Source organism: Drosophila gunungcola, unplaced genomic scaffold, assembly GCF_025200985.1.
Source record: "Drosophila gunungcola strain Sukarami unplaced genomic scaffold, Dgunungcola_SK_2 000001F, whole genome shotgun sequence".
Classification (NCBI taxonomy): Eukaryota; Metazoa; Arthropoda; class Insecta; order Diptera; family Drosophilidae; genus Drosophila; species Drosophila gunungcola.
The window spans coordinates 9728111-9743156 of record NW_026453197.1 but is presented as its reverse complement, the minus strand read 5'-3'; the positions used below and the strand labels follow the sequence as shown (position 1 = coordinate 9743156).

The 15046-nt window shown below is 37.2% G+C and overlaps 1 protein-coding gene across 2 annotated transcripts in view; it reads left to right on the top strand.

Moving 5' to 3' along the window:
* LOC128262351 (kinesin-like protein KIF20B) overlaps positions 1-15046 on the top strand; it is a 66817-nt gene that overhangs the window by 20890 nt on the left and 30881 nt on the right. The window contains exon 4 of one of the 2 annotated variants that reach the window (XM_052996542.1): positions 7140-7462. The exons of the other annotated variant lie outside the window; for it this stretch is intronic. The gene's annotated coding sequence lies outside the window, so the exon portion shown is untranslated. Of the gene's footprint in view, positions 1-7139; positions 7463-15046 lie in introns of those variants that run through there. 2 annotated transcript variants of the gene reach the window in all.

The following is a 15046-nucleotide window of genomic DNA, read 5'->3' as shown; positions in this document are numbered from 1 at the left end:
TCTAACATATAAACGAATATTTAAATATAATTTGAAAATATGTTAATTACAAATTTCACTTATTTAAAAGTTTTTGTTCAAATAAAATATCTAACATATAAATGTATATAATAACGGGAAGTTTTATTTGCCAGTGTACTTTTTAACTCTGTCCCCAGTTCGTCGTGTGCTGCAAGTATGCAGCGGCAGGCTTCCAGGCTAACTGCCAAAGCCACGCACAAAACGCATTGAGACGCCATAATTGCAGGCAGTTGCCGCTAGATGAGGATGCTGTCCCCCAGTTTTATCCCGCTACCACTCCCCCTCAACTGTCCACCCCCTTCGGTCTACGCCTCTGAATGGGCGCAAGTGCGTTAAGTGCAATGACAGCAATTGTGATGACAGCGAGGCAAAATAGAACGCACACACATATGCAGACGGAGACAGAAGTTGCCCCGTCATTTGAAGTGCAGTTTATATTTAGTCTACCACACAGTGACTGACGGGATGTCGCGACACTGTAAGATAAGGCTATATCTGTAAGCCCACAATCACCACTTGTATAACTCATACGTTTATTTACATTTCAGTAATTTATTTGAAAATTTACAAAAACTATCAAAAAATCAGTCATCTAATAATTATGTTTCCTTAAAAATACAATATTTTAGGAATGTAAACTTTAATATTGTTATACTTGTTACCAATTATTTTTACCGGATGGCTTAAAATTGCAGTTACAGATCCAATTTGTGTATGAGTGTATCTTTAGCTCAGCAGTTCTGCAGTTGTTGCAAATAAATTTTGAGTTTGAGTTGAGTTGACATGCTGCCAATTGGCCGTGTGCGTGTTGCATTAACAATTGTGAATCGGGTCAATTTGCAGCCGAGCATGAGACCTGCTATGAAGTGAAGGACCTCCGGTGGGAGGGAAACTCTCCCTAAGTGCTGAGATTGTTGGCAAGCCATTTGAAAGGATATTTAAGGGGAGAGCTTGAGAATCACATTTGTGTGTGAAATTGTAAAGTTCACAATCCAGCAAATAAAAGAGAAATTGGTGAAAAGAGATCAGATAAGGCGAATGTAAGGATTTTTTTTTAAGTCAAACAGGAGTATTTATTAGGTTTTATTAGTTAAGTCCAGATAATATACTAAGATAGTTAAAGAGCTTACATAAAACATGGAGAGATTCTGAGAACATTACCAAAAATCTTCCCCAGACGCAATTTATAATTCTCTACAACTTTCATTGCATACTTTGCTGCTAAGCAGAGATGGTCATCATTTCCAAGAGCAAAACCCGAGCCAAACTGATAAGTTTAATGGCTAACTCTTAGCCTGCACCCTTTTTTTCCCCTTTTTGCTCCTTCTCATTTCCCCTTAGCTTTATTTATATGGGCCTAAATGAGTGCCCTTTCAGCACTGCGAATTTTTCATTAGCCGAAAAAAGCCAAAGTCGTGGAGTGGGGGAGAAATTGTGAAATATAGAGCAAAACTGCTTAAGGAAAAATAAGCAGCCAGTGAGCCTTGGAGTTCCGTGATTTATGCGGCCTCGACTTAACACCGCAAAATCTGAGCCTTTGTGTCAATTTGTTTTGCGTGCCACGAGGCTTCCCAAGACAGAAACTGACTCACGCACCGCATAAACAAGGGAAAAGTATGAAAATTCGGGGGTGGAAAACGACGGCGGGTGGAAAAAGGCCAAGTGAATAATTAAGCGGTTTATAAACATTTGTCTCAGACATCGTTAAGTGGCAGAAGTACACTACGAAATTTAGACGGTCTTAGGTCAGGAGCACAATAAGGAATATAAAATACTATGTCAACGAAAATTCCAAGACTACAAGATGATTATGTTCCTGGAATAAAACATTTTTACTATTTAGTAATGTTACTTAATAAAAAATTACTACAATCAAATAAGCTAAATTTAAGCTGATAACAAATTCTTTAATTATAAGGTCTAGAAAAATTTTTGGTTGATGAAAAATATTATTAATAAATGTATAAAATAAAGATTAAGTGCTCTGTTCGAAATATTTATTCTATCAAAAATGTTGCCATTAAACGGAAGTATTACTTATTTTGCAAAATTTAATATAATAATTTTTCAAGTGTTCAGCAAAGCGTTTCAAAGAAATAGAACTCACTCCGGGCCTGCACAACATTATTTATGTCAGCCGGCCAAGGGTCAAGGAAAAGCGGGCAAAAGACTGGGAAATGCGGAGCCAGTTAAAGTTAAGGCTAATTTGCAAAGGGGGCCTTTAAAGTTGGTCCAAATTGGACTGCAACTATTTATATTTAATCGCATGCTCCAATTGCAAAAACAATTTAAAATCAACTTGCTCGTTAAGTGAAGCGGCACACAAGGGCTCCCCGTTCCCACACCCCTTTTCCGCCCCGTTCCGCACTTTTCTCCTGTTTTGCCACCGATTTCCCTTCATTTTTCTCCCCTTTTCCTGTTAACCAAACCGGGCTGCAGTTGTTGGTCCTACTGCTGAGGCTACTACTGCTGGCATCGTTCCTGCTGCATTTTCGACAAGTGCTTTTAACATTAAATATTCATTTACAGCATTAAGGGCACTCGAAGTCACGCGTTAACGGTACCGTCAGAGCACACACACACACACATACACACACAAACAAACAGAAATACACTGAACAAACCGAGGGGGCAGGTCGAAAAAAATGTTTGCCGAGGGGCGGAGGACTTGTGGGGCAGCCAACTGAGAACGTGGCGCATCAAGCAAAACGGACACGGGCGTGCATTAAGTGAATATATTTCTGGGCCCGAAAAAGCACTAAACTTGGTCACCTGCCGTGCTGCAGAGCACTGAAAAGAAGTTGGAACATAAATATGAAAAATATTTGTTTATGTTTTAAGTTTTCAGAATTAGGTTTTAGCTTACTTTTTTGTTTGTCAAAAGCACATCTCATTTTGTTGAATAATATTTTCTTAATAGAACAATTTAAAATACTCACATACCTTAAGATTAAGGTACTTACAACAATGGATCCCATTTATGTCCTTAAATGTTTTAAATTTGAATTTTTGTGAGCCGCAAATAATGCTAAAAGCAGGAGCTGACTTTCCATTCTGTTATTCAATTCTTGTTTTATTAACATATTTAATAAATATTACAAATATGCTCACATTTTAAAAAATAAAAAAGCATTATTAATATGATTTTTTCTTTGTGCAGCTACTGACACAGAGCAGCCTTAGGTTAGTTTTGTTTTTGGTAACGCGATGATTCCGAAAAGCCACGATAATTTGAACAGACCTAAGCTGCGTTTCAATGCCGCTTGTCTCAACTCAGCGGTGTTTCAATACCAAAAGCTTCTCTAGAGAAAATGAGAGCTGCTTTGAGAGAAGTTGTGTCCCGATTTGACTCTCTGTTAACCTCGGCATTGCTCTCGTTTCGCCTGGTTTCTCTCACTTTGGCTCCACATATCGGCTCTTGAACTCCGACCTGCCTTCAGTCTCGATTGCAGCGTCGCTTGAATTGAAGCCATTCGACGCTGATTCAAACAAACTTTTGGGCGGATAAACAATTTTTATAAACCAGGCCAATTGTAATTAAAGGTCTTTATTAGAGTGAAATATTCAGTATTGCACTTTGAAACCGAATTATATTTTAAATGCCAGAATAATCAAGTTACAATTTATAACTGGGGAAAAGATATTTAAAATTATATTTAAGTAATTTAACTTTCTTCTGCACTATATTGCAATGAATTTTCTTAAAATTGTACATGGTTAATATTTTATTATTTTGCAGATATAAGAACAAATTAACCCCATTTTAAATTTAAGTAGTTCTTACCTTTCTTATTACAAATCAAGTCATTTGCATAAAAATTGAGAAGTCTTAGCACGAAGGTTCGGTCTTGCTATAAAGTCGCAAAGCAATAAAAATGGGTCACTGGCCTCATCAAGAACTAACATCTAAGCCCACGCAGTCGCCCACACACATTTCATATAAGTATTTATGCGCAATTTAACACGAAATGAAATATAATTTTTTCGTCATGCCGTAGTCGTTGTCTCCTTGCTAAGATCCTTATGCCACATGCATGACAATTATACCAAGCTAAATTTGTTCGCGTTGTGGCCAACAACGAGAACATTTCTCAGCTTTTGGTAATGATTAATGAACGTGTGTGTGGGTGGTTCAATGGGAGGTTTAGGGGGTTAAAGGTTGTACATGTGTCCCTGTTGCTGTGTGTTGACTCCTAAGTTGACATCATAATTCGGGCATTTGCTGGTCAAAATGCGTTGACAGTTTTGAGGCTTTGATTCGGGTTGAGGTCAGCCGAAAGCTTTTACCACAACATAGTTCGGAAAATTTAATTAGACCAAATTTTAAAACAAAATCAAGGATTTCAAAAGCCGGATTTGCAAGAAAATCTGCTTTCTAAAAATTGTCTCCCAGCTGATTGGAAATTTATATGCAAGGCGCATGTTACCGCATGCCACATGGTGCCAAACATTGGCCTAGACAACAAGACAAACACACTTTCTAACCCAGAGAGAGGCGCGCATTTATGCCAAACACATTGGCAAACATAAAATTTTAAACATGCATAGGCCAAAAATACAACACAGAATACAATGCTCCAAAAAGTAAAAAAAAAGCCCAAGAGTGGAACGTGCAAGCAAGCAAGCTAAGACATAAGTACAAGAAAAGCAATGTAATTGGAAGTCTCGGGAAGACGAAATACCCTAAACATTGTGTTGAATCGGGAAATCCTTCCTTTCATACTTTAATTTAGTTTGTGCTTTAGACAAGTTCCCTAACACTTTAAATGCTAATGCGAAGTTTTGTCCAATTTAAAAGTTAATATTCGATTTTAATGTTTTGTTGGATATTAAGAAATTTGTGTCTTAACAGCAGCAGAACTCAAAGATATTACCATTAGTAAATATATTTAAATTAAAGTTTTTGGATAGGTGTTACTTATTTTAAAGTAAAATTATTTGTCAGATTTGATTTTTCTCTATAAATTGTAATATTTTATATTTTAAGTCTGTATTGATAAATAAATGTAGTGAAATTAATATTTATTAGCTTTTTTCACATTTTTTTAAAGAGCAAGCGTGCTATTGCTAAGTTGATCAACTCCTCTTATCCTGCCGCACTGCAGGGTATCCAGCGAGTTGTCGATGCTTGTTGTTTGCTTAGCCCCATGGCGGCCTTCTAAGCAGCTTTAGGAGCAACAGAAGCGGAACCAGAAACACAGAAGAAGCTCGAACATTCCACAAAATTTATACCCCACACACACACAGAAGTCCAGAACTCACACACATGAAAATATCACATATATTTGCATATTTGCGTGTTCTCTATACGGGTCTTTCTCCACCTTTCTCTCCTTTCGCTCGCTGAGCCTGATTATGGCGCTTAAGGAAAACACTTAAAAAAAAGACGTGGCGAAAGGGGAGGCGGCGGAAAAGGGGAAAATACGGCTGGAGGCAACCCGACAAGTGCCAAGCGCAATTGGGGTTAATATCCTAGCACGAAAATACTCGCACACAATCACACTGCCCCAAGTTTATTTTGAATTATTTATGGTTAAGTTTATGGCAGAATTTTTGACTTGAATTTATTTGGCCTTTGGCTGCCTGCAAAATTTCTCGTGAAAAATACGCAAAAATTAATAAAGCAAAGCGAATGAGGAGAGAACCGGCGAGAAGTGCCAAAAGAAATAGAAAACTTTTGTTGCATAATAAGCCGTTAGCCGTTACCTTTTGTTGCCTTTGCGTGCAGGCCAAATTAAAAGCCAACAATGTCTGCAAAATGAACCAAAAACAAAGCAGAAAAAAAACACAAAGCGGCGTTACGAAAACTGAATAAAAATCCACAACGTGTTGTTATTTGTGCCTGCTTGCCGAAAGATTTTTGTCGCCATGCTCGAGGGCTATAAATTCGCTCAGCTTGTCGCAGGGGAAATTACAGGGCAGCAAGAGGATATGGGCAATATTTACTATTACTAAATGCTAATACTTACAAATCAAGATTTTATTATAGTTTTAAAAAGTATACACTTTAAACAAATTTAGAATTTTTATTTTGATTCATTTAGAAGAAAAGGTATTTCAGAAATCCGTCACCATTAAGACATTTTTCAAATAATTCACAGATAGTTAAATAGGATCTAAAAAATTAATCATTATTTATGATATTATAATTTGTACCTTTTGCAATATCATCTTTAAAGTTGAACTCCACTTCCTACAGAATCACTGATTCGTTCCCATTTTGAAAGGCCCCCCTCCATTGGCTTATGGATAGTCCTTCGCTCGTTGTTGTGTGTGTTTTTGTGCATTGACATTTACAAAGTGAGAATTTAATTAAACTTAATGAAAGTGCATGAGTGTCTAGGGGAAGGGCAGTAAAGTTGGAGGGGCCATTTTGGCATTTGGCCAGGCCCAGCGTAAGGTGAGAATAAAAGAAGTTCGGCTTTAGTGGGCACTTGGCAGGCTATTTCGTAAGGCTGACTGTTTACGGCTTGGGCCATTAAAAGCCAACATTTGGTTGCAGAGGCGTGGCGCATGATGAGCAGGTCAGCTTCAATTGCAGCCGCACCACATTGCGTATGCTTAACGTACCCGAAACGGAAATCGAAAACAGCGGCGAGAAGAACAAACGAAAATCGGGGCGGAAAGCCCAAAAAACGAAATCGAAGCCAAGCAAACAGTAAACTGACCCAAATTTCAGCTGCATTGCGCTCGAACCCCACTGCGTATGATTAATTTACGTGAGATGGGGCCGCCGAAGGGGTAGCAAATGACTAAGGGGTCGCCGGCTGCTGTGGCATTTTCTGGTCGATAAATTTAATTTACACAAATTAGTCGCGCATTGTCGTAAAAACGCCATCGAGAAGGAAAAGCAACAGCAAGAGAGTGCCAACATAAAAACAAAAAGCTAATTAATTAAAACACCTTGCACACAAACGAAATAAGCTAAGGAAATAGATGGCTTTTCCGAAAGGGGAGCGCTCTATGGATTGTTGTTGGTTGTTCGACAAAGAGAATTAACTTAAAGAAACCATTCTCTTGGTCAAACGGAGAAACCTGTATTGTTGTTAATGAATTGAAAATAAATCTGGTTGCAGTTTAAGTAAACTTTAAATCAATATTTTAATATTTCGTTCTAGGTCTCAAAGGATTGTGTACTTTACCCAAATTTGTTTTCTTTCAACAAAAGCAACAGAAAACCTAAACCAAATATTAGGAAGGGGCCTTTTCCGCTGCTGATTGAAACGGAGTTGGGGGAGAGCTGACCAAATAAAATATGCGAGGACACGATCAATTCAAAGCGCAAATTTGTGAGCGGTTCCTTGGGCGCGGCCATGCACGTCTGACCAATCCGTGGTGGGACCATCTCCACCGGTCCCAGCCCCCTACTCCATTCAGGTTCAAGCCATTTTCATTACATATCTGCCTTTGTGGTCCAAGTTTTTGCTCTCAAGATTCATTCGGGCATCTCGCTGAGTGGTAATTTATGGCTACGCATTTGGTTTACTAATAATGCAGCCCCCTTCTGCGGATGGTCTCCAATTTCGATTCATTCTGGTACCGCCTTGTGTTTACCTAAGCAATAACAATAAATTAATCGCCATCGACAGCCATTAGCAGCTCACTTCCTTTGGCCTTTCTTTTTGCTTTTGTATTTTTAATTATGTGTCCAAATTTTTGGTATTTGTTATGCCCCGATGCTCGCAATTCTGCACTCAAATAAATGCTTCAGTCTTATTCTAAAAATATCAAAAATATGTTGACATGCAAAAGATAGTTAAGAAAGTTGGAAGTTAGCAACGCATGAATTATGTATATTGTTGATGACAATAAGCAAATTCGACACTCAGTTGTTTTCAATTTCAAGTGGCTTAAATTTTGTATCTCATGCATATAGATTAAGTTAATTAACATAATTGTTTTCAGTATACCGATTATTTCGTGGCATGAATAAATATTCCTTTTCATATATAGGAAATATGGCGTGTCGAGCTGTTAATTGCCTCTATCAATGCCGCTTCCTGTCCGCATTACATGTGTTTAGACTCCGTATATCTAGCCACCAGAAAGACCTATTTTTCTATCCCTACTAAATGTGGGTAATGTGTTTGGGTTTTTTTTTTTTGGCGTTTTCTGGCTTGGCCAAATGCGTGGTAAGTAGTTGGTGTATATGGTTTTGTTGCCTCTCGTTATATTTGTTAAACTTTTTCGGATATTTAAATGAGTGTGTGGGATATGCGTGCTTAAATTTCTATTGGATTAAATGGTTGATAAGTATCAACACAAATTGGTTTTTTATTGTGTTTCTATGGATTAGTAGTAGCCAGTAACTCATTAAAAAAGGAACTAAACAAATTGTGATCATAATCAATAAAGTATACTGAATTTACCAAACAAAAAATAGGTCCGGCTTAAACTGTAGAATACAAATTATTTATTATTATTACCACAAATTTTGAGCTATTCTACAATAAGACAAGGGTTTCTATTGATTGCCCTTAAAAAATGTTAAAAGTAGTCAATACTAAAAATATCAATAAAAGTAAATTGCACATCATTCAATGCAAGTCGACAATCAAAGCTCAACCAAGGGACTTACTTTAGACACTTACACGTCTACATGGACAACAAATTGTGTAATGCATTGAAAATTGAAACCGCAGTTCACAATGCAGTATGTCAACGTTGAGGAGAACGGATGTCTTGTTTTTGTGTAATTATGTTTGTGAGTGGAGCTGTAACAAGGCAGCTAATTAGTTTTTGGAAAGGCCGCAGGATATTTCGAATGGTAAAACGCAAAACACGTGTTAATTTACAAACAAGAAGGGAAAAAGTTGCTCGGTGATTGCCGAAGTTTTAAGCGCTCTTTTATGGAAAAATTATATATATTTGTTTTTTTACAAAAAAAAAATAATATATGTTGGTTTGCGAAATGCCAATCTGGCCAGTGTGTTGACAAAATTAAAAACGGCTAGTGTAAAAAATTAATAAATTAATTTAAAAAATGTTAATATTATTTTCAGAGGAGTATATATATTTTATGACCTAAACTTAGAAACTTAATGTTAAACAGAAGTTTCATTAATGACTACAAACTTATCTCAAGTCTTACTGAGCACGTATTAAGAATACCCCAAATCGTTTGCCTTGCGTTCAGTGTGAATGATGTGCAATGCATTTATGCTAAATAATTGAAAATATTACATTACCAGAAGCAAATGTGTCACATTTCCTGTTGACTTTAATTGTTGTCAGAAGCCCGCCAGGCGGAGAGAATAACACAAAACGATAAACGGAAGTGTGTGTGTGTGTGTGGGAGGGCGGACCCACAGTGCGTATGCGTAACTTATCTTACCGTTGACATAAATGACATTTTAAGGGCAATAAGTTATTTCACATTATGCTGCCTTAACCCCAAACTCATCCGCTGGCCATGGGTGTGGGCTTTCAGGGGCATTCAGGGGCTTCCAGAGGGTCCTGCCGTACAAGCCCAGCTACAAGCGGTCGGAAGGCACACAAGGACATCCACAGACTGGCTCGAGTTGTTAACAACTATGGGAGCAACTTTATGAATGCAACGGGGGTGGAGTGTGCGTAAGTGTTTGCACCGCATGCGGAAGTCACATGTTTGCATTATGTGTATGTGTGTCCTTTGGCATGTCCTTGTGCCCCTTCCCCCTTCATTACACTGCACTGCACCCGCTGCAGCTCGGCCAACCCAAAAACTCCCACTCGCAACGTCGCATAAATTTTGCACATATATTTACGCAGTGTTTGCGTCTAGCTTGCACCATAAATTTTAACTGCTGTGAAAATATTTGTTTAATGAGAAACTTTTAGCCAACATCCGCTCCCAACAGGGAGCAGTCAGTCAGCCGGGCCGGCTTTATAATTTATTAATTATTTAAATTAAAGCCTTGTGGCTGGCCGTGTGTAAATAGACAGATAAAACATTCAGACAATGCCAAATGCTGCTACGTCACCAAATTAGATTGACATCAATTCTCGAGGGGTGGAAACTTAATCCCAACTTATAACAATTCTTAACCCGAATGTCGTTGCCCATTGCATTTTAAGTTTAGAGGAAAATAGCAAGGATTATTAATATTTATTGAAAAATATTTAAAGATTACAGTGACATATGAATGAGTTATTCAAATCATTTTACTGTTTTTATTTTTAAAATGTTCTTGTCGTATGCCTTTATATTTGGTTAAAAATTTTAGTCAAAAACACAATTTCATAGAATTCAAAAAGAAATCAAACGTTTTTTAAAGTGTTAAATGATATTAACCTTGTATTGAGTTTTATACCTCCGCAAGTTGACAAGTCCTTGCACAAAAACTTCTGCCAAAGACCAAGATAAACTTATTTTCATCACAGGAATCAACCGCTCATTTATTCCCAGCACAAAATTTATAAAAACCATAAATGAAAAAAAATTTCAATTAGACCGCCAACTGGAACGAATATTTCCATTTTTGGTTAGCCACATTTAGTCAGAGTTGCCGGCACTTAACCTGCCATGGTCCACACACACACACCCACCCGAACTTCCATCTCCCTTTAGAGAATGAGACCGGGATATGGAGATGGAGCACCACACACACACAGATACAAATTACCAAAGATTTATCGCTTGTGCACTTGGAATTGATGACCAGGGCCTAATTGTCATCCGATATGAGTCCACCGCATGACTCGCATTGTCGAAGGAGCGGTGAAGCAGTCAACGGAGGCGGAAAGGGGCGGTGGTGGTGTGGAAAAGGGGGCGTGGCATGGGGCTTTTTCCACCGCCTGGCAAGGGACCATTCGCCACCAGCACATTTATACACTTCAACCGAGCACGTGCATAGTTCTGCATGCTGCGCATAACTTGCACACACATAAACACTGAAAAAAATGATTCAAATGCAAAAAAAATCAAAAAGCAATACTCATTTAAAAAATGATTTCGTTTTTTTATATTATATGAATCAGCTTTTCATCGCCTTTCTTAAACCATAACTCAAAAGCAATTCTTTATTGAATTCATTTTTTATTTTATAATTAAAAAACACTTAAATAATAAAGCATTTTTTAGGGTAATCAAGACCAATAAACTTTTATTTATATGTATTCATAATATATTAATACTTTTAAGGGCATAAGGACATTTTTACTCTGCACATACAACCAAAGCTATAATTTTTACAAAGAGTGAGAGGGCAGAAATAAAAGGTGGAATGGGAATGGTAGAGCGATTTATGTTTGACTTTTGTGTGCGGCCAGTGGTTGAACGTCGAGGGTGGGAGGATTTCAAAGTTTCCCTTAGGTTCACCATTTTTTTCCCCCCACATTCCCAGGAGAATATCCTATTTCTCGGCTGGATCGCTTGATAGACCAAGTAGATTAATGGAAACTTCAGGAAGATCACGTTGTCTCGATTAATACATAAAACGGTTAAAAAGAGTTTTGAAAACAATTTATGTAGACTAGAAAATAAATAAATAAATACATTTTCATTACAAAATGTTTAAACTATATATTCTCCGATTTCCCCATTACTTTTAGTAACAATAATATTTCTTAATTTTCTTAAATTTAATTTTGACAAATTTGTGGTATTGGGTGCTTTCTCTTATAACAATTTTGTTATTTTTAAAAGCTCAACCAAAAACAGGTATCTTCGTCTTCGAATCTTAACAGTGACTCTCATATTTTCCCAGTTAAGTTAAGACTTTGGCTAGTGTTCGACTATTGGTTGTTGGGTAGAGTAACTTCTGCCTATGTTGTTGTTTTCGTTGCTGCAATGACTGATAAATCGCCAGCAATTTATTATTGATAACACATTGGTACATTGATTGTGTATTAACTGAAACTGTTTGCCAAAGTAAAGTGACATTGATATATGGCATGTACATGAAATATCGCTTGTTACGACTGTTTCTCTCGTTCGCTCTCTCTCCGTCCGCCAGTGTGGATGCGCACTGTACAGTGGGCATGTGGTGGGTGTGGATCCCAAACCTGCCCTGCAGAATGCCCATTGTGGCAATCAACACCAGACGCTGACGCAAGATTTGTGGCCCACCAGTCAGTCAGCCAGTCAGTCAGTCAGTCGTCCCCTAAAGGGAATTCGGTTCGGTTGAAAACTTAATGCCCAACATTTGACATGCTATCAAAAATGATGATGGCATTTCATTTTAATTTGGCACATAACAAAATGCAATTATTTATATCAAAGATCATGAATCGCTGATGTATTTATTGCATCCCACTAAAAATTCATGGTATAATTTTACCATTTCAAGAGGGAACTTGGCTTTAAAAAAAATATCTACACAATTCTTGACATTCTAAAATAGTTATTTAGAACATTCATTCATTAATTAGCTAAATTCTGTAAATCTGAAAAGTAGTAAACTTTAAAGAAGAATTTTATATAACTGTGTTTGGTTATTAAATAAAATTAAGTGGTCGCAAAGTTAATAAAATACAAAAATATAAAATCTAATTTTTTCGTTCGACAATTAAAATTTATTTTTGAGCCCTGTTATTTATCTATAATTTTTCGTGAATGGTTTGTTCTCAAATAAACACGCAACATTTGCTTAGAAACCGCAACTATTTATTCAGTAAATAAAAAATCAATCTATATGTCTTTATTTTATTTTACAATGCACTTGAATATTTACATGCCCATAAAATATGCAATCGTACACATGTACCAACTTCCTTAACTTCCGCCTGCATATGGGACACAAAAAGGCTGCTGGAGGACGAAGGAGTCAACGGTCTCGTTGTGCACAACCAACATGCAAATGCAGACAGATGTGGCAAATGAACAACTACCAACTAGAGCAACAACAGCCGGAAAAACAATGGAGCAGAGTAACTTGTACAGGAACAAGAGACAAGTGACAAGCAACGCCAAAACACGAAAGTGTAATCAACGCTTAAACACTCGCGACGCGCAGCGGAATTCTAACATGTCCCTGTCTCCTCGCTACTCTACTAATGTCCCTATCTACGCCTTCTTGTTCTGCAGTATTTAGTCTCTACAAAGGGTGTTCCAGTTTTCACCTGAATTCTGCAGTTTTATAAGTTTAAATTATCTACAAGATATATTAGACATTATGTATTTATATTTATTTCTTTAACTTCTTATCTTTCTCAATACTTTTCAACAAATTTTATATATATTTTCCAAGGTCATACAACATACTATATGATACAACTTTAGTCTGATAATTTTTATTTAGTTTACTTGAGATTGGTCATCTTAAAGACATGGTTCTTGGTTCAATAATATTAAAGATCAACTTGACAAGCCGAATTCTAAGAATGAAAATAACGCATTGTATTCAAAAGCACTAGAAAATTAAAATTAAGAAAACGAAAACGGAAGCTTCCCTTTATATATCTACAGATATATCCTTCTCTGTCCGGACATTCCGTCGCTAGATGGCGCTACTGTTGGCTTACTGGAAGCGGGGAAAAAAACACACACAGTGAGACAAACATTGCGACACATTACTGTCAAAACTCATGAAAATATTTCAACCCCGACCGGAGGATCACACACTGGCCCATGGTAAGGGGCATCCAGCGAAAGAAGCAAAACAGCGATGGGAAAACTCACTAACAAGCATCATATGCCAGCTGAAACGTCAACAACAATGCAACATACACTAGCACAGACACACACACACACACTCAGCTCATTAGAGCCATGACATGGTAGTGGGCGTGGAGGGGGCTTTAAGGATTTACTGTGCCGGCTTAGCAGGAGCAGCAGCCGGAAATGCAGCAACAGCGGCAGTGGAAGCGTCAAAAGAAGCTACAGAAATTGGAACAAACGCGACACAAGCTTCGTCACTACAGTGAACACTCGCTTAACGACGTCCTTATATCTCTAATCTCCTAAAATTCTAAGTATCCTTCAGAAAGGAATCAGATGTTTAAACAATCGATTTATACAATGATTTTATTTAAATTTTTATCAAACATATCAGAAAGAAAAAACATTTTAATGCAATTTTAAAGTATTCATATACCATTTATTTTTAAGAATTAATTTAGAATTAATTAGGAAGAAAGGAGGAAATAATATCATACTATTATTCAAATTATTAAAAGTATTAATACTTAATGAATTAAATATTTAAAGCATTTAATACTTAAAATTTAACTTATCATGAGTAATACTTCAAATTTCTTATTTATGAATGATCTCTGTAGCCTTAGCAAACTCAGGATATGGGTTTCTGCTCCTCTTGCTGCTGTTGTTGTTTCATTCAACATTCATTTGTTTCCAACTTGTTCACTGTTCTTAGTTTTTTTTAGCTTTTGGGGATATGCTCTACAAACTCTTTTTTAAATTTACCTATATTTGTTTAGCTTTTGTCTTATTTATTTATTTACTAAGATTATAAATTCTTAAGTAGTTTTAGAACATTTAAATAGTGGCTTCTGTTTACATTTATTTGTATTATTATTAGTACAAATAGGTTTGTACGCTCTGTAGAATTTTAAATCAATTATCAAAGCAATTTGCTCTTTAATCGCAAATTGGCAATATTTACAAGGATAGCCCTTTCATATATCTAATGGAATTTCACTGAAGCTCAAGCTTTTGTGGCAAATTTTTCAGCTACCAACGCTGAAGGGTATTCCAGCAGTTAACTGATGAGCCGTGAGATGCATTCTCTGTTTGCTGTAGCTGGCATTTTCTGACAGTTACAAAAAGTTGCCTGATGATGTTATGTTTATGTGTCGCTGACACTGCCACCCCACTGCCTCATGCTTTTGCTCGTTACCAGTCCAACTTCCCACCATCCCACCACCCACATCCACTTTTTCAGAGACACCGATGCAATGCCCGTCGTCATAATTGCACCTGCAAGGCTAACAGTCGCAGACAGCGTGGAGGTGGGGAGTTTGGAAAACGGGGGTTTCCCGGGAAAACCGGAGGTGGAGCAGCTGCAAAAAAAGACGCACGAGGAACAATGACACGACAGAAATATGCCAAGTAGCTGACTCCCCCCCGCCCCGGATCGCCGAAAGT